At 36.4% G+C, this 22995-nt stretch overlaps 1 protein-coding gene and 1 long non-coding RNA gene across 10 annotated transcripts in view; one reads left to right on the plus strand and one right to left on the minus strand.

The window, feature by feature from the left end:
• Positions 1 to 22995, plus strand: part of NAA11 (N-alpha-acetyltransferase 11, NatA catalytic subunit) — a 230093-nt gene that overhangs the window by 76040 nt on the left and 131058 nt on the right. For 3 of the 5 annotated variants that reach the window (XR_013533055.1, XR_013533057.1, XR_004740842.3), the window contains one exon: positions 18532 to 21309. The exons of the other annotated variants lie outside the window; for them this stretch is intronic. The gene's annotated coding sequence lies outside the window, so the exon portion shown is untranslated. Of the gene's footprint in view, positions 1 to 18531; positions 21310 to 22995 lie in introns of those variants that run through there. 5 annotated transcript variants of the gene reach the window in all.
• Positions 1 to 22995, minus strand: part of LOC118152263 (uncharacterized) — a 317803-nt gene that overhangs the window by 50245 nt on the left and 244563 nt on the right. The window lies entirely within an intron of this gene.

Below are 22995 nucleotides of genomic sequence, written 5' to 3' on the forward strand. Positions count from 1 at the left end.
GCATGTTCATGCTGGTGGCAGTGGTGGCACAGGGTGGGGAGTAGGACATTGGTTTCCAGGCACAGGTTTGTGCCAGTGGTATCAATGCAAGGATACAGCGCTGGTGAAAGTGGTGCTAACAGTCTCCATGCTCACAATTGTGCCAGTGTCAATGGTGGCAGAGAATGGCAGGCAGGGCTGCTGGTCTTATGTGCATCCATGTTGGCAATGGTGGCATGGCAGGGAGCAGGGTGTGCTCACACCAGCAGCAATGGTATGGTGGGGTATATATGCAAATACCTGCCAGTGGTGGGGGAAGAAAAGGAAGGTCCACCTGCTCCCACATGCCCCACCAAGCAATTGAGGGGGGTTGGTCATGGGTGTGCTGGCAAAGCAGTATAGAGACCGCTACAGTTGGAGGAGGGTGCAGGTGGGCTGGTGAACGTCAGTGGGAGGCCACTCTGCTGGAACTCTCTGTCAGTTATGCCTGGTCTACCCGTGCATGAGGTATGATGTGGGCAGCTGTGGCTGCACTGCAAGCAGGTGTGGTCAGGCCAGGGCCCTAAGAGAGGCCAATAGACAGGGAAGTGCTCAGGTCAGACTGGCCTCATCTGATAGGCAAGATTGCCCTGCTCTGTTCAGGTCCAGTGGTTCCTCTAAGGCTAAAGTCTCCTAGGGGAGCAAGGGAAGCCTTTGGAGACAGGCATCGCTGGCTGTGCTCCACTACAGACACTCCCATACCAAATCTTCTAGGATCTGTGCCAGCAGGAGTTCTGTACCTACCACCTCTCTAAGATGCTCTTCCCACCAGTTCAAGTGTCTGGGGGTGAGAGGGGACATGGGGTCTTCTACTGCCAAGATTCTGGAGGCCAGTGGTGAGAGCACGTTGCTTTTCTCCTGCTTAACTCACCCCTTCCCCAGAACTTGCTCAGGGCCAGAAGTGAGTCTTCGGTACATGGTAGTCTTGTGCAGAGTTCCCAGCTTTCTTCCCCTTCAACCCAGCATCTCTGTCCTCCCTCCGTCTGCTCTCAGTGCCTCCCCTCCGAAGATCTGCTTGGAGTGCGCCAGTCTTCCTGATGTTCTGGTCACTTGGTGGCAGATGTTCCTCCTGGCTGCATCTGGTTGGCTATCTTACCCCAGGTCTAAGGTCTCTTCTTATTCTCAGTTTTTTTTGTTCCAAATCATTAAATATTGTCTCCATAAGAACTATCATCATGTCTCAACTTCCTATGAAGTAGATATTTGGAAGAATATGGGTAAATGGCAAAGGAATTTGTGATGAATAGACTGTGAGGAAGCTAATACAGGGAAAACTGAAATGCAAGGGAGCTATAAAATTCTCAGAAATGCAGTGAAGAAGGTAACGAAAAAATAATCTGGAAAAAATAAGCTTCTATGTGGATAATCGAATGTTTATAATATAGATTTAGTAATTACCTTCCTTGTATATATGGCTTCCTAAGCCAGATAAATACACCACTCTCCCCTGGAGATTTGATAGCTAAAGCTATCAAAATACATAATGATATTCCAACAATTATTCCAGACCCCTCCTGCCCTGCCATCTGGTTTTCACTGCTTTCTTAACCATATCCACCTCTGAACTCCTGGCTTTAGAACCCTAGCCTCAAGTCTTACTTCTGCACCACTACTATTGATTTTGACCTCATTCACATTCCTGACTTGACTTACAACTCCAGCTCTCTCCAGCCCTTGACCTTCAGTGAGACTCTTCTTGCTTTACTATTTGCCTCAAGAAACTAAAACTGGGGCCCCAAGAGCCACTAACTCCCTGGACTAGCCCTGTTTCCCTTGACAGAGAGTGATTCTGACAGATTAGAAAAACCAAACTTCTATATCAAAGGAATTTGAATTCTGAGTTAATCTCTTGTAATGAATTTATAAAGTAATAATCAATGGATTTAGTTCCATTCCAGGCCTTTCTGTATTCTTTACATGATATACTAATTAATTAAATAAAATAATGCATTTAAAGTGCTTAGCTCGCTATTGAGCACTTACTGTGATTATTAGTATATTACTGTAAACTGCCTTAGGAACAGAAGTAATCAGGCTCAATTGATGGATTTGATCACATTTTCCAAGTGTATTAAATAAGTCTGTTTTAAAATTTTAATTGCTAGTTACTTTTCACAAAGTTGATCCTTTCTTTTTCCTGAAGGTACCACTAAATTTTTCTTTTTATGTATCCATTTAGCTTGTACTTAATTGTATTTTAAAAGATTCTTTAATATTTGGAGTTTTAAAACTGCTCAAATTCTTACTTTCAAGAGCCATAATAAAATACTTACATTTTAGTTTACTTAGTAGTAAACTAGTTAATTTTAAAATTTTTATCTCAGAAGGATAGTGATGGGAACATTAGCAGTTATTCCAATTTCACTTTATCAAATACCGTTTTACCAAGAATCAGATAACAAATAAATACTAAGTGAAAAAGACAATAGGCAAAGTGCTAAATGGAAAATTGGGCAATGTATCTTTCATTCATTTAGAGACATAATTGATGCCTATGGCTTAGTATATTGGAAGTATAGCCCAGTGAAGCAAGACTGGTGGGACTGTTGCAGGCAATTAGGCATGAGCAGGGCAGGAGAGGGCTCTCCCTGCCTCACCCACTAGAAATGTCAGGTGATGGTTTGGCAATTATCGCATTGCCTCTCTAAAAGCTATAAATTGGCAGCCAAAGCCAGGGCCTTCCATTTATATTTTCTCTTCGACTTTAACGTACACTCTTGGATCTCTCCAAGTTAACTTCCCTTTCTTTTAAATAAACTTCCCCTGCTGTTCTGTAATTTGCTTCGATCTCTTTCTTCTGAGGAGGCAATAACTGAAGTTGCTGCAGACACATATGGATTAGCCACTGGCAACTCGAGGTACCTTGGATCTCTTCCACTCTTAACATATCAGTCAACTTGTTTTATTTAAAAGACAGTAAACACGCAATAACTGCAGTGGTGATTAAGATAGAAAAGATATTTACTCTGATGGAGTTTATGGTTTAGTGGTGAGGGAAGGGATAGAAAGCATGCAAGTTAAAAAAATGAACAAAATAATTTGAAAGATTAAATTACTTCCTAATCCTCTATCTTTCAAGCATTATTGGTGTAAGCACATATGTGGGGGATGAACATGAATCCCATATGACAATTTTGTCAAAATCTTCAGATAATTGAGGAAAGGGAGCACCTTTCCTCATCTTCATTATTTCTTTATATGATTTGAAGCTGTTCAGGGTCTAAATAATGATCCTTTTCAAATTAAGAACATGTTATGAAAGTCAGTGAAAGGGCCCTGAGGTCTTCAAAACCTGGGAACATCTTTCTTGGAGGACAAAACCTGGTGGGTTGTGCTCCAAGGTTTTCTCTCTACTGTGTATGCATCTGAAGAAGCCTTTCATTAATCTCAGACTACTACCCAGAAATTTCAAACTTGACCTAACCCCAGAAAATCACTTGGGTAACCTAAAGAAGCATTTAACCTCCAGGGTTGGTTCATGACTAGAGGAGTTCCCATTCTTGAGTATGTCCAGTAAGCAGTGGGATTCCTTAAACTATCCAAAGCCGAATCCTTATCTCTAATTAGAAGAAGCTCAAGGGAACCCTAAGCTCCTCTCCTTCCTTAAAAGCACTGCACAGGTTAGAGGTAACCCAGCCTGGTGGCTGTGATATGAATGTTGTAACTACCATATAACCAATAGGTGTACCACATTCCTGATGTTTTCTGTTCCAGATCAACAACTGAACCCCAAAGTGGATAATAAAATAAAATCCCAAAGTATTTGGAATAAAATCTCTTCTCTTATGCATATAATTTTTTTTCCAAATCTCATAGGTAGGTAGCGTATCAAGACGGAATGAGACAGAAAACATAGTAATTTGAACAGGGAATTTTACTATAAATATTATGAACAGAATTAACTAGGGAGGACTAAGGAATGCTAAAGAATACTCCAGGGTGGAGGAAGAATACTCAATGAAGAAATGAATTTGGAAGCTCCTCTCTCTAAGTCTGGGGTTCAGACTTCATTGGAAAAGATATTGTTAGTACCCTTTGGATGGCAGAGAAGTTTACTGGGTTTCTCCAGGCCAGACTAATTCACAATTGCTGGGTAATCAGGAAATACTCCTCCATAGTACATCTGAGTTGAAGTAGGCAGACCCAATTGCAGCTAGACCTGGCAAGTCAGAAATACACTTCCGAAGTGCAGGTGGACTGAGACTGGTAGGCAGGGAAGTAGAGCTGGAAGTACAGCTGGAACTAACAAGAAGGAATTGCCCCTCCAAGGTGCAGGTGGGCCACAGCTGTGAAGCTGACTGCAGCAGTGCTTACAAGACTCACTAGGAATCCACAGATGGAGGTATGAATGGAACTTGACAGGAAGCCATCTACAGAATTACCACATAAACTTGAAGGGGATGAGTACTACTATGTGTGTCACTGGCAAACAGCATGAGGAGCAAGAAGAAGCACCTAGAATCACAGTGGCATCCAAGAGAAAAGCCCCTTCTTCCTCACTGTTCCTCCAGTGCCCTCTACTGACCAAGTTTAACATCATGCCAACTACAAAGGAAAAATGCTTAGAGGTTCCATCTCCATTATTTAAAAGCATGTAGTGATGGGTGGATTTGGAGCTGAAAGGCAATAAATTGATAGTTGGCACAGATCACCAGACTACGTCTTTGGCTACTCAGTTTCCACATGCACCCTTCTAACACATTTGAGTTTCCATGCCACAATAAAATAACCCTAAATTTCTACCTAACAAGATTCAGCTATTTTACTTACAAATGATGCAGTTCTTATTCTTTCCCCAAAACGAGGAGATGCATAGTCCCAGTAGTCATTGTATCCATAGCCTACTGTATTAGTTATTCCTCAAGTTTTTCCATAGCTCCACTGAATATGCTGTTACTTAAAGACTAAGTTGTAAAGTTAATTTCCACCAACTATACATAAAAGTAGAAAGAAGAAAGAAAAAAAGAATGTTAATATATACAGACATTAGAAACAAAAAGCATTATGCAAAATACTATAATCCTTGTTTCTGTACTTGGTCATTAGACTGTAGAGTTGGCCCTTGAACAACAAAGAGGTTAAAGGTACCAACCCTCCATGCAGTCAAAAATCTACTCTTTTAACTTCCTCAAAGCTATTAATAGCCTACTGTTGACTAAAATGCTTACCAATAACATTAACACATCTTTATGTTACATGTATTATATACTGCATTCTCACAATAAAGTAAGCTAGAGAAAATAAAATATTAATAAGAAAATCATAAGAAAGAGACAATATGTTTAAATGAAAGTGAGTCATCATAAAGTCTTCATACTTGTCATCTTCACGTTGAGTAGGCTGAGGAAGAGGAAAAATAGGAGGGGTTGGTCTTGCTGTCTCTGGGGTGGCAGAGGCAGAAGAAAATCTATGTACAAGTGCACTCACACAGTTCAAACCTGTTATTCAAGGTTGACTTTACTTGATACCTAAGACTTCCTTTGTCCACTGGCCATGTCATATTTGCTTTGCCCTTAGCCAGAACCTCAGCTGGTTGACCATTCTTTGCCTGGTGGAATAACCCAGATGTTCATTCCTGAAGTGTCTGAGTCCTCACATACCCTGCCTTTGTTTGTTTGTTTTGTTTTTTAGTTGCTATACTTTTCTGCTGACTTTTGCTATTGAGCATGAAAGAATTAAAGACACCACAGAGAATCGACCATATTTCAAACATGGTCCTCCTCACCTCTATTGTTAACAGTAGCCCAGTTTCTCCTTGATTATTGGAATTACCGTTTTAACCAGAAAAGTAGCTCTTCTTTTTCAAAAGAAAACTTACATGCTTCATTCCCTTTAGTGACTAGCATCCACAGACAAGCAGAATGCAAAGTTGCTGGGACAGGAAGCAAAAACTCTGTGAGTAGGGTACTATGTGATATTTTGAGAAGAACATTGCCAGTCCTACTCTTTGATTTCCAGACGGATGCATTCCGGCAATAGAAAAGTCAATCTTATATAATGAACTCTGACTCAAAGCATATACTAAGCATACCCTTGTAAAATAGAACCCCATTCCTGTATTGTCTCTCAACTGATACCATACCTGACTGGTTTAGTAAGCCATTCCACCTCTAAATTGGTCTAGCCACTTCTGAGTGACAGGGGATGTGGTAAAGTTAGTTAAATGTATCAGCATAAGCCCATTGTTACATTTCTTTTGCTTTGAAATGAGTTCCTTGATCACACACGATTATATGTAGAATGCCATGAAGAGGATAAGTTATTCTGTGAATTCAATGCTGGCAGAAGCGTTAAAGGCAGGAAAGGCAAATCTGTATCAAATATATGTCTACTCCAAGAGACAAATATCTTCTCCCTTTATGATGGAAGACATCCAATGTAATTAATCCGCCACCACTTCCTGGTACTTCCAGGAAATAATGCTATATTGGGGGCTCAATTCTTCTCTGCTGTTAGCAGATTAGGCAATCAGCAGTAGTGCAGCCAGATCACCTTTTGTAAGTGCACACCATGATACTGAGCCCATGTACACCTCCGTCACTGACATCATGGCCACTTTGCTCATAGGCCCATTGTACAAGCCGTGGGCTAACTGGGGAAATCTAGCTGACTGACTACTAGAGAACATGCCACCTTATCCACCTGACACCCCTTGGCAGGCATTAATATAGAAAAACAAATATTTTCACAGTTTGTGTCCATTAAGAGGTCCATTCACATACTTTTTTTTTTTTTTTTTTTTTTCTGAGACAGTCTTGCTCTGTCACCCAGGCTGGAGTGCAGTGGCACTATCTTCACTCACTGCAACCTCTGCCTCCTGGGTTTAAGCAATTCTCAGACCTTAGCTTCCTGAGTAGCTAAGAGTGCAGGCACAGACTACCACGCCTGGTTAATTTTAGTATTTTTCTTTAGTAGAGATGGGGTTTGCTATGTTGGCAAGGCTGGTCTTGAATTCTTGGCCTCAAGTGAATGACACTTCATACTGAATCCAACTACAAGACTCCCTAGATTCATTTGATCCTAGCTGGCTCCCAGGCCTTGCCAACTTGCTCAGTGGAATCCTACCAGTGGTCACTGTCACTTTTCACTTAATATTTACCACTCTCCCAATCTTTCCCATAGTGATGTCTAGACTTAGACATAAGTCTATGACTCCTTCCATGGAAGAAATCACAGCAAATTTACCATCTCCTGTCCAACTACACAATACCATACTATGGGAAGTATGACCTGGATTTGCCAATAGAATTCCAAGTGGCCAGGTTATATAACTCAGAATTGCAATGACATTAGCATCCATGACATAAATGTTGACTAAGAGAGCTACAAGAGTCAAGTATAAACTGGCAAATAAATCTATTCATTTCCTTCTGCTGCTGATTATTCCAAGGCACAGAGATTCTAGACCTCATCTCAGGAGACATTCTTTATCACTGAACAGCTGCCATTTTTTGAGTATGATTCTATAAACTAGTTAAAAAATGATTTTGTATTTGTTTTCCTTTTTCCCTATCTCACTTCCTTTCTTCCTTTTTATTACTCTGGGATTGTACTCCCCAAGAAAGCATTATTAACATATATGCTTTGTCTCAAGCTCTGTACTGTAGGTAATCAGGGCTGATATATGTCATAGGTATTCTAGGCAATTTTTTAAAAGGGAAATTATAATGATTCTTGTGTGTTGCTACCTGGTCCTCACTTATTCTGTTTGTTATATTGGATTTCCATAAGTTGTACTTTAAAATCTCATTCTACAATTTATTGAAGTTTTAAGTTATAGTGATTTTTAAATTGTAAGATAATCTCAACAGTGGTTCAGTGGAGGCATGAATGGAGGAAGAGATTTACAGCAAATCTAAATTAAATCACATGGATTATCATAGTTTACTTTTTTAATTCTGAAAATTTATTTTAACAGGTAAAATAATAGGTCCCTATGGCATTTAACAAACAACTGCTCTTCACCAGCATTCCCAATAGTCTTACCCAGTGGCATTTATTGAATAGTTAAAGACAATGCTAAAATTGTGCTTCTTTTGGCCAACAAATGGAAAACCCAGATGCCAAGGTGAAAAAGATTTGTTCTTTGGTAGTAGCTACAGCAGCTGTCTATTTGGCATATTCCTTAGAAATCTTCAAAGTTGCCTAGGATACAGACTTTGTAAACTGGGATCCTGCAGAGCCTTTAAAAGATTTTTTTGTTTAATGCAAGACCTATGTCGACATTAAATTAGCAATATAGCTTCTAATCTACACATATACACATATCCATTGACTTGCAGATCTATGAAAACAGGGCATATAATGAATAATACAACTTGTGGGATCAAATAAACCGCACATATTTTGTCATGACAAAGAAAATATGACCCACATGCAGCTTGGAAGCTTTACTTTGGAAGTAAACATTTGAGGATCATATTCCTGAAAAGCTTTTCGGCAATGCTTAGACCTAAGTTTCTGCATTAATCAATAATTATACAATTGCCCTCAGTAATACTAATTTAACAATTTAGTTTAACAAGCAAGTAGAAATCAGCGTAACACAATCCTAGCCATAATATGTTATGAAACACTGTCAAAATGAAGTAAAAGGTGATAGGGTCAGTGTTTAAATCATTGAATTCTATACTTAAAATGGATGAATTTTGTGGTGTGTATTATACCTCAATAATGCTTTTTATAAAAAATTTAAAAATTACAGATTATTGTAAAGAAAATAGTAGCTATATGGGAGCATGTACACACTCAAACATATGTGCACATACCCTCTTCTGCAGGCTGAAATTCCAACATCTGTGTCTTAGCCACTTAAAATCATCTCTAGACACCTGACTCCACATGCATACCACTATGTGAATGAGCAGTTACGAGTGACTGGCTTCAGACTATTGCTAAATTTGCCATCCTCGTAACTTGGTTGTAATCACCAAAAACCTCATGTTGTTAACTTCTATAGCTGATTAGATGTCCCCCAGTATACGGTAAATTTTGGCCATAAATAAAAGACAGTTTTACATTACTCAATTTAGGCACCTGTGTCTCAACATGTTAGATAACTGGAATACACTAGTAGCTGTTCCTTTCTTAAAGAATGTTCAATGTACTCCAAGAAAGGGGAAATACTGAGGCAGACAGATTGATGGTATTTTACACTGAAGAAAAGACCTTTGAAAGTTTGCCAGACTTTGAGAAAGGGTCAGCCAGAGCGCCCCCCTCCCCCACCCCACCGAAAAGGAGGCAGTGTTCCCATCTTCCTGTCAATAACACTTAGCATGCTGAGTTGTTTTATCAGACAGATGGTGGACCATGCACCATTATGACCAATACAGTGTTGTCAGTTGTGCAAAGGGTCCCATGAATTGTTAAGCTCCTCTGCCACCTCAGAGATGGCTCTGTTTGTGCCACCGTTTACAATTTTGTTGTGTAAATTCTCTGTTCCTAATGTCAAGAAGGATACATTGTAAGGACACTTGGATGTTAAAATCAACTTTGAAGACTTTAATTCAGTTTTAATAGATTTTTGACTTATCAAAAGCCTACTAATGTTACTGTTAGTAATGATACAATTAAGATTTTAATTAAATCATAAGATTTTTTCAAATTAAAAATTCTCAAATCTATCTTAGCATTTCAATTGATACATACTTTCTTCTGAATTTAAAAATCAATTTGAAAACGAATTTAGATATTCTAAACCTGAAGGGGGATATCTTTTTTTCTACAAAATGCATTTTGCAAATTCTTCAAATTGAAATAAGAGGTCCTTTCAAATTTAAGAGGGGGTTTATTGTTTTTATCTGAAACTTATATTTATAGAGTTCCTAAAATAAATTTTCTCAATCAATAATTTGGTGAAAATTTTTATGACACTTAAAAAACCAAAAATATGTGAAATTGTGGTCAGTGGAATGCAGTATATGTATGTGAACTTCTTTTTAAGCTAAAAAAAAATGGAGGCTTAGTAACTAAAAGTTAAAATATCTATATTTTGTCAAAACTTTGTTTTTGCATTGGATAGAACAAATATAAAATGTCAACCAAAGAAAGATACATTTTTATAAGACTTACAGAGTTATGAGAAGTAGGTTATAAAATTAACTTATAATAATTTTTAATAAGAACAAAGCTAAGTGCTGGAGGTAGCTTCTTTGTATAAATGTATTTCTAGAAATAGAAAAAAATTAAATTGTTATAAGTGTTGGATGAACCTGGAGACAAATACTTCATAACTTCAGTAATATTCCCATATAATGGAACTATGATCTATCTATCTGATCCAATTACCACACATTTACACATTTAAATTCAGAGAAAGCATGAGCAGAAAGATATACTTAAGGTTTTCCAAAGAATGTGTGGTGAAATGGTTAAATTTCTTTTCCCCAAACTGTCAATAACTATCCTGTTAACAGCAACAAAAGGGAACTATTCACACTACATTAAGTTCACATTTAAAACAGGAAAGCATTACTCTTTCTCAACATAGTATAATTCATTCAAAAGCATTAACAAAATATTGGACAGGTAAATATCTCTTATGTGGAGTCACCAAGGTAGTCATACCATTTTTTTTGGATAATTGGTTTATATGGATATTTGCTTACATAGATTGGATTCTGAATTTTTTTTTCTTTCAATCTGAAGCTGTTTTCATTCACACTTGGGGTCCACCATCTGTCGATAAAGCCTGTTAGCTCACCACCTCACTGGCTCTGAGGTGCTAGTTTTCCATCTGGTAAAGCCCTAAAGAGAACCCCAGAGTCAGGGAAGCATGAATCCTGTGGGTGCTTCAACTCTAGGGCTTATGTCCCCAAAGGGATGGGGTCTTTTTGACAGTTAGCAAGTGTTGAGAAGCAATACAGTCGGAATCTGTGCATGGCTTCATCTAGACCAAAAGATAGCTAGTGGCAGCCCAGGCAAAGCACTGGATGTAGCTGTTAAATGAAAAAGGTCAGCTTCTGGTATCCTCCCACTTTCCTTTCCTTGCCCATTTCTCCCTTCTTGGCCTATATTTCATTATTAACTAATTAATAAGGGGTCTTCATGTAGATATTTACAAACTGTCTCACAATTCTATGTGATAAATTAAAATTAGTTAGGAAATTCAGATAAAAGATGACTGGTAAAAAAAAAATCCTTTAACCTTACTAGAATTAAGTCATAAACTGAATACTGAGTACCTTAGTAGTTTGTTCGAGAGAAAACAAATATGATTAATGGTGTTCATACCATTTAAAAAATAATCAATTGATATGAAAAACAGACATTACTAGCACTGAATTTGAAAGAAATTTATTAAAAGGTCACTGCAAGCAGTAGAGAATGTACCCTTAACAGTATCATCCAGGAAGTGCAAGTTTCATGGGGCTATTCTTAATAGTGGCACTCAGCTAACTAATAGCAATGCTTTGGAATACTATTTAGCAAAAGCAAAGCAATGTGGCCTAAATTCACTGCTTTCTATTGTCTGCATGAACCCAAAAATAAAGGTGTCTGTGAGTTTGAATTTATACTGTCTGCAAAGTACCTAACTATAGTTATTTTTCTTCGCCAGTTAAGTGTAGACTATATGCCCTGATAGTCATTCATCCTGGAATTAGGGTTGACATCACTTTAGAAAATATGGAAAGACTAACTAGACATTTGCTTAAATAGGAAGCCACTGAACTTCTTGAGAATGTGCCAAGGGGCAAAGGGGTAGCTGCTTACCAAAGACCAAAACTTTACTCAAATAATTAACAATTTTGGATTTAATGCAGAGAGAGAATTTGTAATAAAAAGCACCAGTTTTCGACAGCAAAGGATAACCTCAAAATCATTTTAGATAGGAAAGATTTTAAAGAAACATAACCTTACACGAAGAGTTGCATCACTTATTGGTTTTGTAGTCTTATCTTTTCTGGCAAAATTTTCTCGAAGAAAACAACTTAGTCTTACTGATACAAAATATCTGTTTCCATTATATTTCTCAGCTCTATGTTCTTCTGTGCTGGTTTCAGCTTAAGATAGACTTCCCCATTTTGACAAGATGACAGATTCCCCAAGTGACATTCCCCAAGTTACAAGATGATCATCAGACATCCCAGAAATATAGTCTACCAGTTGAGCAACCCCAAGTAAAAGAGAGTGCATCTTCTTTAACAGTAATAGCAAAAGTCATGAGCCTATTTCCAATTGGTCCAATTTAAGTCAAATTCCCATCATGAGCCAACCACAGTGGCCAGATAGATATAGCATACTGTTAGCAATTCTAGATCACATGGAAGAATAAAGTGCAGGAAACGTAATTTTATCTAAATTTATATCAGAGGCAAGCTATGGTCCACAAGTAGGCTACCAGCTATTGCAAATAAAGTCATATTAAAAAATATTGCCATGTATATATTTGTCTGTGAATAGTCTGTGGTTGCTTTCATGCTACAACAGCAGAGTTGAAAACCATGATCTGAAAAGCCTCAACTATTTAATCTCTGATCCTTTAAGAAAAAAATTTCTAACCACTTACATAAACCAAAAATGGGAATGGGTGGTTGTCAAAAGAAAAACAAGGGATTTATTTTTTTTAATGAGTAAAATAAATGCTGTACAGACAAAATCAATACTGTACCTCCAAGATGAAATGGTTACAAAAGATAACTAAATTAAATAAATAAATTAGTAGAGTTGATTTTGGAGGCCATCTTTAAAAAATAGTATTTGATTTTCAAAATTATATTCTACAGTCACTTTGATAGTACAGGCATTCTGTATACACATAGAAAGAAGCTTAGCTTTCTGTTCTCAAGAGAAGGGATAGAGAAAATGAAACACTTGAATCCAACTCATCTCATGTAATATCAAGGCACTGACATACAAGTTAAAAAAAAAAAAAAGGAAATAAACTTAGCTAATAATGACTAAGGCCAGTGATGATAGCTTAGACATGTGGCAGACATTGTACTAGGTACTTATCATATATTTTCCCATCTAACTCCCACCATCAACTTTATGAGGTAGATATTATTGTAGCCATTTTATAGAATAAGCTAAAATAGGACAAAGAATTTTCCTAGGCCATAAAAGTTAGTGGTAGTAGTATCTGAATCCATATTTCTTTCTACTCTATTATACTGTTTTCCTTGTAAAAAATAATAATTTGTGATGAGGCTAACAAGAGCATGATTCAATCTAGAGCTGATTGTTCTAGCATATGCTCAGTTGTATCCCCATGGCAGTTGTCAAAAATTCAAGGAATCTTGGGGCTGTCAAATATTACACAAAAGTCTCTTTAACGGATATCATCCTTAAGAACAAATTCTCATTTCATATGATATGCCAGAAGCCCAAATGATTTGGGGGTTTACATGAATCATCTGGGTCACAACATAGTACTAACCTAAACCAGTGGATAGAGAACTTCATTGAGGTACTAGATAACTGGATTCTATTCCTGGCTTTCCCAGGTATCTGCTGCATAAATGTGAAAGCCAAAAAACTACTGTTTTTGACATGTGTATGCAACTTTATATGCTTCTGAAGAATGCTGTGAGCATTAACATAGGAAAGAAACCTGGGTTGTTATGGAAGGCATTATGTGTTTCAATGCATCATCGTACAATTTTAGAAAGAAAACAAAACTAGGGAGAATTGTGGAAAAGGGAACAGTTGTTTTAAAGCTAAAGAAAAATTTTCAAATGCATATTATTTTAGTGATTTTTTTTAAAAAAACATTTTATTATAAAAATTTTCAAACACACCTAAAAGCAGAGAATAATTATTTGTACCATGTACTTAGTCTCAGTTTAAGCAACTAGCAATATGTGTCCAATCTTGTTTTATCTAAATCTCAACAATACTGTGCCCAGAGTGGGTTATTCTAAAAACCTCAGACATCATTTCATTTTATTCATAAATTCTTCAAAAACATATCTCCAAATGATCAGAAATCTGTTAAAAAAGCACATAGAGTCACAATAGCATTCTCATAATTTGAAAAATTAATAAATTCTTAATGTCACTATTTGTGTATTGATCAAACATCTCTGATTATGTCATATACATTATTTTATATTTATGTGTATATACAGATATGTATGTATGCATACATATATATATATATATATATATATGAATGATTTATCCTAGAAAATGTTCCATATTCAGGATTTTTGCCAAATGCATCTCCATGGTGTCATTTTATGTGCTCCTTTGTGCCTTGCATTTCCTGTAAACTGGTGGTGAATCTAGAAGCTTGGTCACATTTAGGTTTCATTATTTTTTGATAATAATACAATATAAAAATTATGTGTTTTGTCTCCCTAATGTATCACATTGGGATGTACATATTATCTCATTGTCTCTTTTTACTGCTAAAAAGATTGATTAATTTGTTCAGTTGTTGTCCACCTGACTCCTCCATTGGAAAGTGTGGGATTCCTTTTAAGGATGTATATAAACTTTCAAGGTACAAGTAGGCAAAGTTTCAAAAAGGACCAATACCTTTTTTGGAAAAGGCTGTGTCCCTGCTACTTCTATGCTGTTTGGCATTCTATTGATACAGGATTTGGTTGAGAGGATTCAAAAATGAGAGGAGAAAAAATTCTGAGTTGCCCAGGGTGACTAGGGAGGACAACTTCTCTGACATGCTCTTCTTAGTACTGTAAAGAAATTAAAGGACAATCCAGTACCTCTTCCATTAGCAGTTCCCTCTTCCCAATCTTCTCACCAAGGGAAAGTTGCTAATTCTACCTATTTATTAGACTATCACTCTGCCAGAAAGTCTATCACAAAGGCTTCTTTCTTCTAGAATAACAAACCATTTCCAACAATTAGTCTTTCTTGAAAAAGTATTGAAGGAGCCATTTACATTACTGGCCCCAATTGCTCTCTGTGTCAGTTTGTCTGTTGAAACACATTTCTGGAACATTTAATATGTATAGGCATTGTGCTAAACTCTGACAACACAGACACAATCCTACTCTTATGAAGTGTTTTAGAGAAGATACACATTAAATAAGGAGTTATGTAAAAAAACAAAATGTGCAAAGTGTTGATAAGGAAGTAAAGGTCCTATGATAATACACAACAGGGGCCTCTAATAAAATTTTGGGATAGCTTGTTCCAATGGGAGAGTAGAACTGTGGATTTGGGGCTATTTAATAATTTCCAGTTCCAAATGAGTCACAAAGTTCTTGAGCACTTTCTCAGTTAAGAGTATCATCTCAGGCTGGGCGCAGTGGCTCATGCCTGTAATCCCAGCACTTTGGGAGGCCGAGTCAGGCAGATCACCTGAGAGGCTGGGAGTTCGAGAGCAACCTGACCAACATGGAGAAACCCTGTCTCTACTAAAAATACAAAATGAGCTGGGCATGGTGGTGCATGACTGTAATCCCTGCTATTCAGGGAGGCTGAGGCAGGAGAATCACTTGAACCCATCAGGCGGAGGTTGCAGTGAGCCAAGATCAAGCCATTGCACTCCAGCCTGGGCAATAGGAGTGAAACTGTCTCCAAAAAAAAGAGCATCATCTCACATGGCCTTAATATTGACGGCCAGAAGAATTCCTATTAACACATAAGAAAGCAAATAAACTCCTTAGTTATTATTTCAAATGAATCTAACAAACAAGGCCAACTTCAGGGCAGCAGTCTGTTATGAACTTCAAAATGACATTTGACCTGTCTGATAGTTTCTTCACAAAAAGACCAACCTCGTTTTTAACAATCTTTCATTAGCAACTCTCACAGTGTTTACGCACTTATGTGTTTACGTGAGTGAGGTTTCTTTTTGTAGGTATCAAAAATTAGGAGATAAAGGTGGACATAGATTCAATGCTGAAAGACTTCCTATAAAATCTTTTGAAAAATCTATAAAGATATAATAGAAAGTATAGACTAGGTATCAATAAATGTGGCAGCATCTTGAGTTGTTACACAGTTAGGCTTTCTATTGGCAGAATAGTGTAATGGTTAAGAGCAAGGGGAATACCTGAGTTCAAATTTCAGCTCTCCCATGACCTCAAAGCAGTCATATAATATCTCTATGCCCCACTTATCTTGTGACAAGGCATAATAATAACCTCTCTAAAGAGGTGAAGTGATGCTTAAATGAGATAACACATTCAAAGAACTCAATATCATACCAGGCATGTGGCAAAAAGTTGCTAAATGTTAGATATTATTATTAATAAATGCAAACCAATGGAACACTGAAACTCTCAAAGCTGGATCCAGTGGCGAGTGAAAGTGAGTGTAAATCTAATACTCTAATACTCAAAAACATTTTTATGAGTTCATTGACTAATCTTAACTCATGTATCTAAGATGATGTTGGGTGGGTCTTTGAAACTAATTTTCTTTAAAAACCTCTTTGAAACTAATTTTCTCATCTATATAACACATATATTAAAATCTATTTTATAAAATAGATACATAGATCAAATAGTCCAGAAATAGTCCCACTTATATATACTTCATTTATTTTGACAAAAGAGCAGAGGTATTTTAATTGACAAGGAGAGTCTTCTACAGAAATAGTACGGAAACAATTGAATATTCACACATAAGGCCGAATATCAACTCATATCTCCTGCTATACAAATAAACTCAAAATGTACCATATATTAAAATATAAAATATAAAAATATAGAATTTCTAGAAAGATACAATAAAAAACAATCATTGTAATCATGAGTTAGGCAAAGATTTCTTACATATAACACCAAAAGTACAATTTATATAAGAAAATGTCACTGTATTGGACTTCATTAAAAAAAAAGAACTTCTCCTATACAAAAGATACTGTTAATAGAAGAAAAAGAAAATCCATATACTGGGAGAAAATATTTGCAAATCATATATTTGACAAAAGACTGGTAAGCATATAAAGTGCTGGTAAGCATATAAAGTAACTAAAATGTTCCTACATGCTGTGAGACTGAAAAACAGAATGGTTACTTTGGAAAACAGTTTGGTTGTTTTTTACACGGTTAAACCAACATAGATTTACCACATACTCCAGTAATCCCACCCTTAAGTATTTACCAAAAAGAAATAAAAACTGATGTTTATATTAAAAATGTAGAAACTGTATTCATAACTGTCCAAAACTAAATACAACCCCAAAGTTCTCCAAATAATGGATAAAAGATCTGTGATAACTGCATACAATGGGTACTCCTCTGCAACATAAAGGAATAGACTACTAATTTGTCCACAGAAACATGGACAAATCTTAACGCATTATCATACATGGGACAATCTAGACTCAAAAAGTCACATATGATATGATTCAATTTATGTTCCATTCTGGAAAAGGCAAAATGATAGGGACAGGGGGGTGGTGGGAAAGTATTGACTATAAAAAGCATAAAGAAATTGTGATTAAAACCGTTCTATATTTTGATTGTGGTGGTGGTTACATGATTGTGTGAATTTGTCAAAACAAATAGAACTGTGCACAAATGAGAATGAATTTTAATGTATGTATATCACACCATAATAAAATAATTTCCAAATTCTTAAAAACAGCAATTTTATAGTGGTGAGAGTTGTATGGTAGCTGTAATAATAGTAGTAGTATTGATGTTGGAAAATTCTGTAAAAAATTAACAATATTTTCCCAAAGTGTTTTATTTTATGTAATTAATACAATAGGCAGGCCAGAAACCAAACAAAGTGACCTTATAAGAATGTTCAAAAATTAAATAAGAGGGCAGCCAGCCTGTTCTCCAATACACTATCTAAACAGGCATTGAGCAATAAGCACACAGTAAATGGCAGCTGTGTGACTGATTTGCAAGATCTTTTATTAATTTTACCATAAACCACAAAATGGAAAAGACAACTAATATAGACACAGTCTAGTTCCAGGAAGACTTCTTGACTTCAAATTATGGGCTAAAACCAACATAAATTTACATAAAAGAAATAAAATACCTACATATTTTCATAACTCAATGAATCGAATGCATGATAGAAGCAACTTGTTTTTACAGCAGTTAAAATGAGAAAAAGCAGGGAGTTTTTTCTGAGAACCAGCTCAGTGTGAGTCAGTGGGATGGCCTTGTTACTTAAAGAAACATAGGCTGCATTAGTTAAAACATAGTATTCGATTTAAGGGAAAAATTTTACACAGCTCTCTACACTCAGCAGGCCTCATCTGAAAAATGGTGTTCATCTCTATAACCAGATTTTACTAGGGACACTGATGAGTCGGATGGGGCATTTGGATAAATGTAACCAAAGTGCAACCATCATCTCTTTCTTCATGCAAAATCCTCTTCTCCTTGGTTTCTAGGACAACACTCTCTTCATAACCCTCATGTTCCTTAGTGACTCCTCTTAGTCTCCTTTGGCTTACAAAATCCATCCTCCACTTCTTCAATAGAAGTCAAGTTTTAGCTGGGCATATGGCCACTAAAGCCTCCCTTATAGCTTGCTCTGGACACGTGATGATCAGAAGAGATGTGCGCAACTTACATGCCAATTTCTTAAAAGGAAAGTCCATGATCTCAACTCTTTCTCCTTCTGTAGATGAAAAGCCTATGAAGATCTAAGACGACGCAATCTAAGGAATGGTGGAACAACAGAATGGAGAACCTGGATCCATGAATGATTACATGGAGGAGAGCTGCTTATTTAACTTGAAATATGTGGCATTCACTTTGTGTTCAAGAAATTAGTGGCAAAACACACACACACTCACATACACACCCACTCTTACACACACAGATTTTGAAGTTTGGAAGCTGATAACCCTTGTCATGCTATGGTAAAATACTCTGTAAAACAGACATGAGCTAACTTGGAAAGGACATAACTTTTCCACAGAATCTATAGTATGCAGACAAGCCATTGGAAAGAGCCAGAATGTGTGTGTTGACAGTTCCCTGATATTTTTAACAAGATGCTATAACACAGAGATGTACTGATAATTGACCAGTTTGCCAGCAGCCAAACTGGTCAATTATCAACCCATAATTGCCTATGGATTGATGCCTGCAGCCTATAATCTATATTATATAGATGCCTATGCCTGCAGCCTACAGTCTACATTAACTAGAAGCTATTAACTTATTGCCCTGTGGAGCTGGAAAAGCCAACTACTTCTACTCACCAAAGATCAGAAAATAAGACTTCAGGCTTCCAAAAAAAAAAACAACTTCCTTTTCAACTCAGTAAGTCTTCTAGACCAGAAAATGTGATCTGGCTTAGTGGAAGGTATAAGATTAAATGTGTTGCCTCTTCTCTCAAATCTATTATTTCAAGTGAGGTCAAATTACCAATGCTGTAATTTTACCCACAAACTTGATACCAAATCTGATCATGCCATGCTCTCTCCACGCTTGATTCTTGTTCAAGTTACCATCTTCTCTTTCCAAGACTATTAAAAGAGCTTTAAAACTGAATTTCCTGAATCCACACTTGCCATTCAGTGTGGATGGCACCTCAGCCACAGTGACATTTTACATAAGGTAAAATGTAATCATAGTTTATCTGTTTAAAAGAAAATCACAGCTCTTAAAGTGAGTGTAGTAGAAAAAATTGCTAAAACTTTAAACAGTTTATGATGTCCTGCAAGGTCTAGCTCCCAACCACCAGGTCTCCAGCATACTTTTAAATAAACTTATTGTTTGTTCAGTTTCATATTTACAGAAAAATTGCCAAAACAGTACATAGCTTCCATGTACTCCACATCCAGTTTCCCCTATTTTTAATATATTACATTAGTATGGTGCATTAGCTATAATAAACTAATATTGATATAATATTAGCTAAAGTTTACATTCTAATTTCCTTATTTTTTTCCTAGTGTCCTCTTACTATTCCAGGATCCCATTCAGCAAACCACCATATATTTGGTCATCACATCTCTTAAGCTCCTCTTGACTGTGACAGGTGCTCAGAAGTTCCTTGTTTTTCATGATCTTGACAGTTTTGAGACAGACGTATGAGTCGGGACTTCTGTAAATCATCTTTCAATTTGAATTTGTGTGATATTTTTTGCGTAATTAGTCTGGGGTTGTAGATATTTGGAAAGATTACAGTGGGAAAATGTCATTTTCTTCATATTTTAGCAATATAATTGATCACTGTTGATGTTGACCTTGTTCATCTGATTCCAGTATTATTCTGTCCCATTCTTCATCTCTCAAAATTCTGTCGTATACATTTCTCACACTCACCACAATCTCTTCATAACATATTGTTCCTTCTTTCCAGAGCACTTACTTCTCCGGCCTCCACTTTCACATAACTTGCACCGAATCACCCCACTGACCTCTGTTCCTGCCTGTTTCTCAGCAAATACTTCTCAGAGGACCCCAGTGCAAGTCAGGTTTATATTGTTTGTCTGGTTGGTTGCTTTTTTTGTCTTACGCTTTTGCAGACTATGGAATCATGCTTAGTGTAGTTATTTGTTTGCCATGGTTCAATCATTCATGTGATTACTTAACTCTGTTACTGGCACTAAACTATAAACACTATGTGAGCAAGGACTATAGGCAATGTTATTGAAGCAGCAACATGAACAGGAAAAGAGCTTATGTTGTTTATGCTGAAGATTTTTGAGATTGGTAATGGATTGAATTTTGTGACTTACCTCTTGACCCCAGTGACACTAGCAATAGCTAGTGTCTGTGGCAGTGGGTGCCCTTGGACTTATGTCACCTGGAGCCAGAACTTTTCAGATTCTTGCCTGCTGTACATGCTTTATCTCTCATGCCACACATATATCTGGTGACTCTTGACTTCCGCCCTGTGGTTCCTAGCCTCCAGATATAGAACCCTACCATTCATAAATGTATGTACAACCTCAAAGTGCAGAAGAATTGGTACCCCATGAAGAGTTGTTTGCTTATTTTTACAAAAGAAAACACTGAAAAGATAAAACAGAAATTAACTAAAATTGTTATCTATGTGAAGCTGAGAGAAATATAGAGATATAAAAATGAAGTGAGAATTTCTATGCATACCATCATATATATATGTAGACTTTAGAACCATGCAAATCTTTTTATACAATCAAACCATATACTTAGATAAAGAGGCAAACCCCAAAACTGAAAATGAATCTAACTGTTCATGTACTCAAATCAGTAACCTAACCATGCAAAAAAAAAAATATTTCAAGTGACTTTTGGGCTTTTAAGCACAATACTCTGGCTATACCTCCTAAGTGGGATGTAGTCTGAAGAGAAAAATAGCAACTGGCAGAGAAATCTTGAACTTGATTTAGATACAATATTGGTGTTTTAATTTAGAAACTATTTTATGCATATCATAGAAAAATGCAATTAAACAAATTAATGCTATTAGACACTAAGACTTTCAGACATTCATCATAAAGATTACATATATTTTTAGGATATATATATATATATATATATATATATGTCCTAAAAGTTAAGAAAATCCAATATTAAATTTGAAATGTAACTATTCATAGAAATTAAACACACACACACACACCCCTACCTATTCTGTTGAAAAGTTACCAAAAGCCCAGCACAGTGGCTCACACCTGTAATCCCATCACTTTGGGAGGGTGGGTGGATCAGGACTTCAAGACCAGTCTGTCCAACATGGCAAAACTTCGTTTCTACTAAAAATATAAACTAGCCAGACCTGGTGGCATGCACCTGTAATTTTGGCTACTCAAGAGACTGAGGCAGGAGAATCACTTAAACCCAGGAGGCAGAGGTTGCAGTGAGCCGAGATCGTCCCATTGCACACTCCAGCCTGGGTGACAGAGCAAGACTCTGTCTCAAAAAGAAAAAATAGAAAAAAAAAAAAACCAGAAAAGTCGCACAAGTAATGACAGTCTTGTAGCAATAAGCATGCTAGCCCAGATCTTAATCCTGGGCTTCTTGAGACAATGGCTGACTTCAGACCTAGGACAAGAAAGTACAAGATGAGCTGAGGGTATTTTATTATGTTAGAAAGCAAAGCAAGGCTCAAAAACTAATAAAATATTGATTGGATATGGTTTGATATTTGGGGACAGTTAGAGAAACTTGAACATAGACTGGATATTATCATTAATTTGCTGATGATATTATGCTTATGTAGGATAATGGTTTATTTTAAGGAAATATATGCTGAAAATATTCATACAGGGATGAAATGTCGTGATACATGTGACTTACTTCCAAATGGTTCAGAAAAAAAAACTCTCTCTATATATATACATATATATATACACATACATATATATACAAAGCAATATAGCAAAATGTTTATTTATATATATAAATGTTTATTTATAACTGAATGTAAATTGAAGGTATACATGTGACCATTGTATTAGTCTTTCAACTTTTCAGTATGTTTGACATCTCTATATTTGAGAGTTGAAAAAATTTATGTCAATGCATATCAAATAGTGCAAATAACAGGAAATCAAGCTTATGTTTCCCCTAGGGTCCATTTTAGTCCGTTGATTCTAGAATCACAGAAAAGGAGAGTGATAATAGTGGTTACAGATAATAAAAGAAAAATGAAGGGATTAAAAAACAGCTTTCTATAAGCCAATATCATAACAGCTTGCTCATTAGATTAGTGTGATTACTTCTTTATTAGGCCTTATTTGAGCTGTCATCTGGTATCAATTAGGTCAGTTATAGTCTGTCAGGTCTACCAGGGGGAAATGGAGCAAGGTCCATCATGGTGTGAGGATGGCATAATTAAAACAATGGAAATAATGGTTACTCTTCATTTAACCCTCATCCAATCAACCAAGCTTATACCGGCCTTCCACTCATGTTGAATGCTAAAGATGTGGAAAGAGAGAAAAAACACTTCCAAAACACTTTTTAAAAATCTTATTTCAAGTTAAAGTCAAATCAAATCAGTAGTAAGATAACACATTATAAAGAAAATATATTGAAATATTATTGTAGGGACTTAAAAAAGTAAAAGGCTGTAACCCATTTATAATTATGTTTAATATTTAATTCTATACTTTTATGTTTATATATGTTATATATTATGTATATA

Source organism: Callithrix jacchus, chromosome 3 (genome assembly GCF_049354715.1).
Source record: "Callithrix jacchus isolate 240 chromosome 3, calJac240_pri, whole genome shotgun sequence".
Lineage (NCBI taxonomy): Eukaryota > Metazoa > Chordata > Mammalia > Primates > Cebidae > Callithrix > Callithrix jacchus.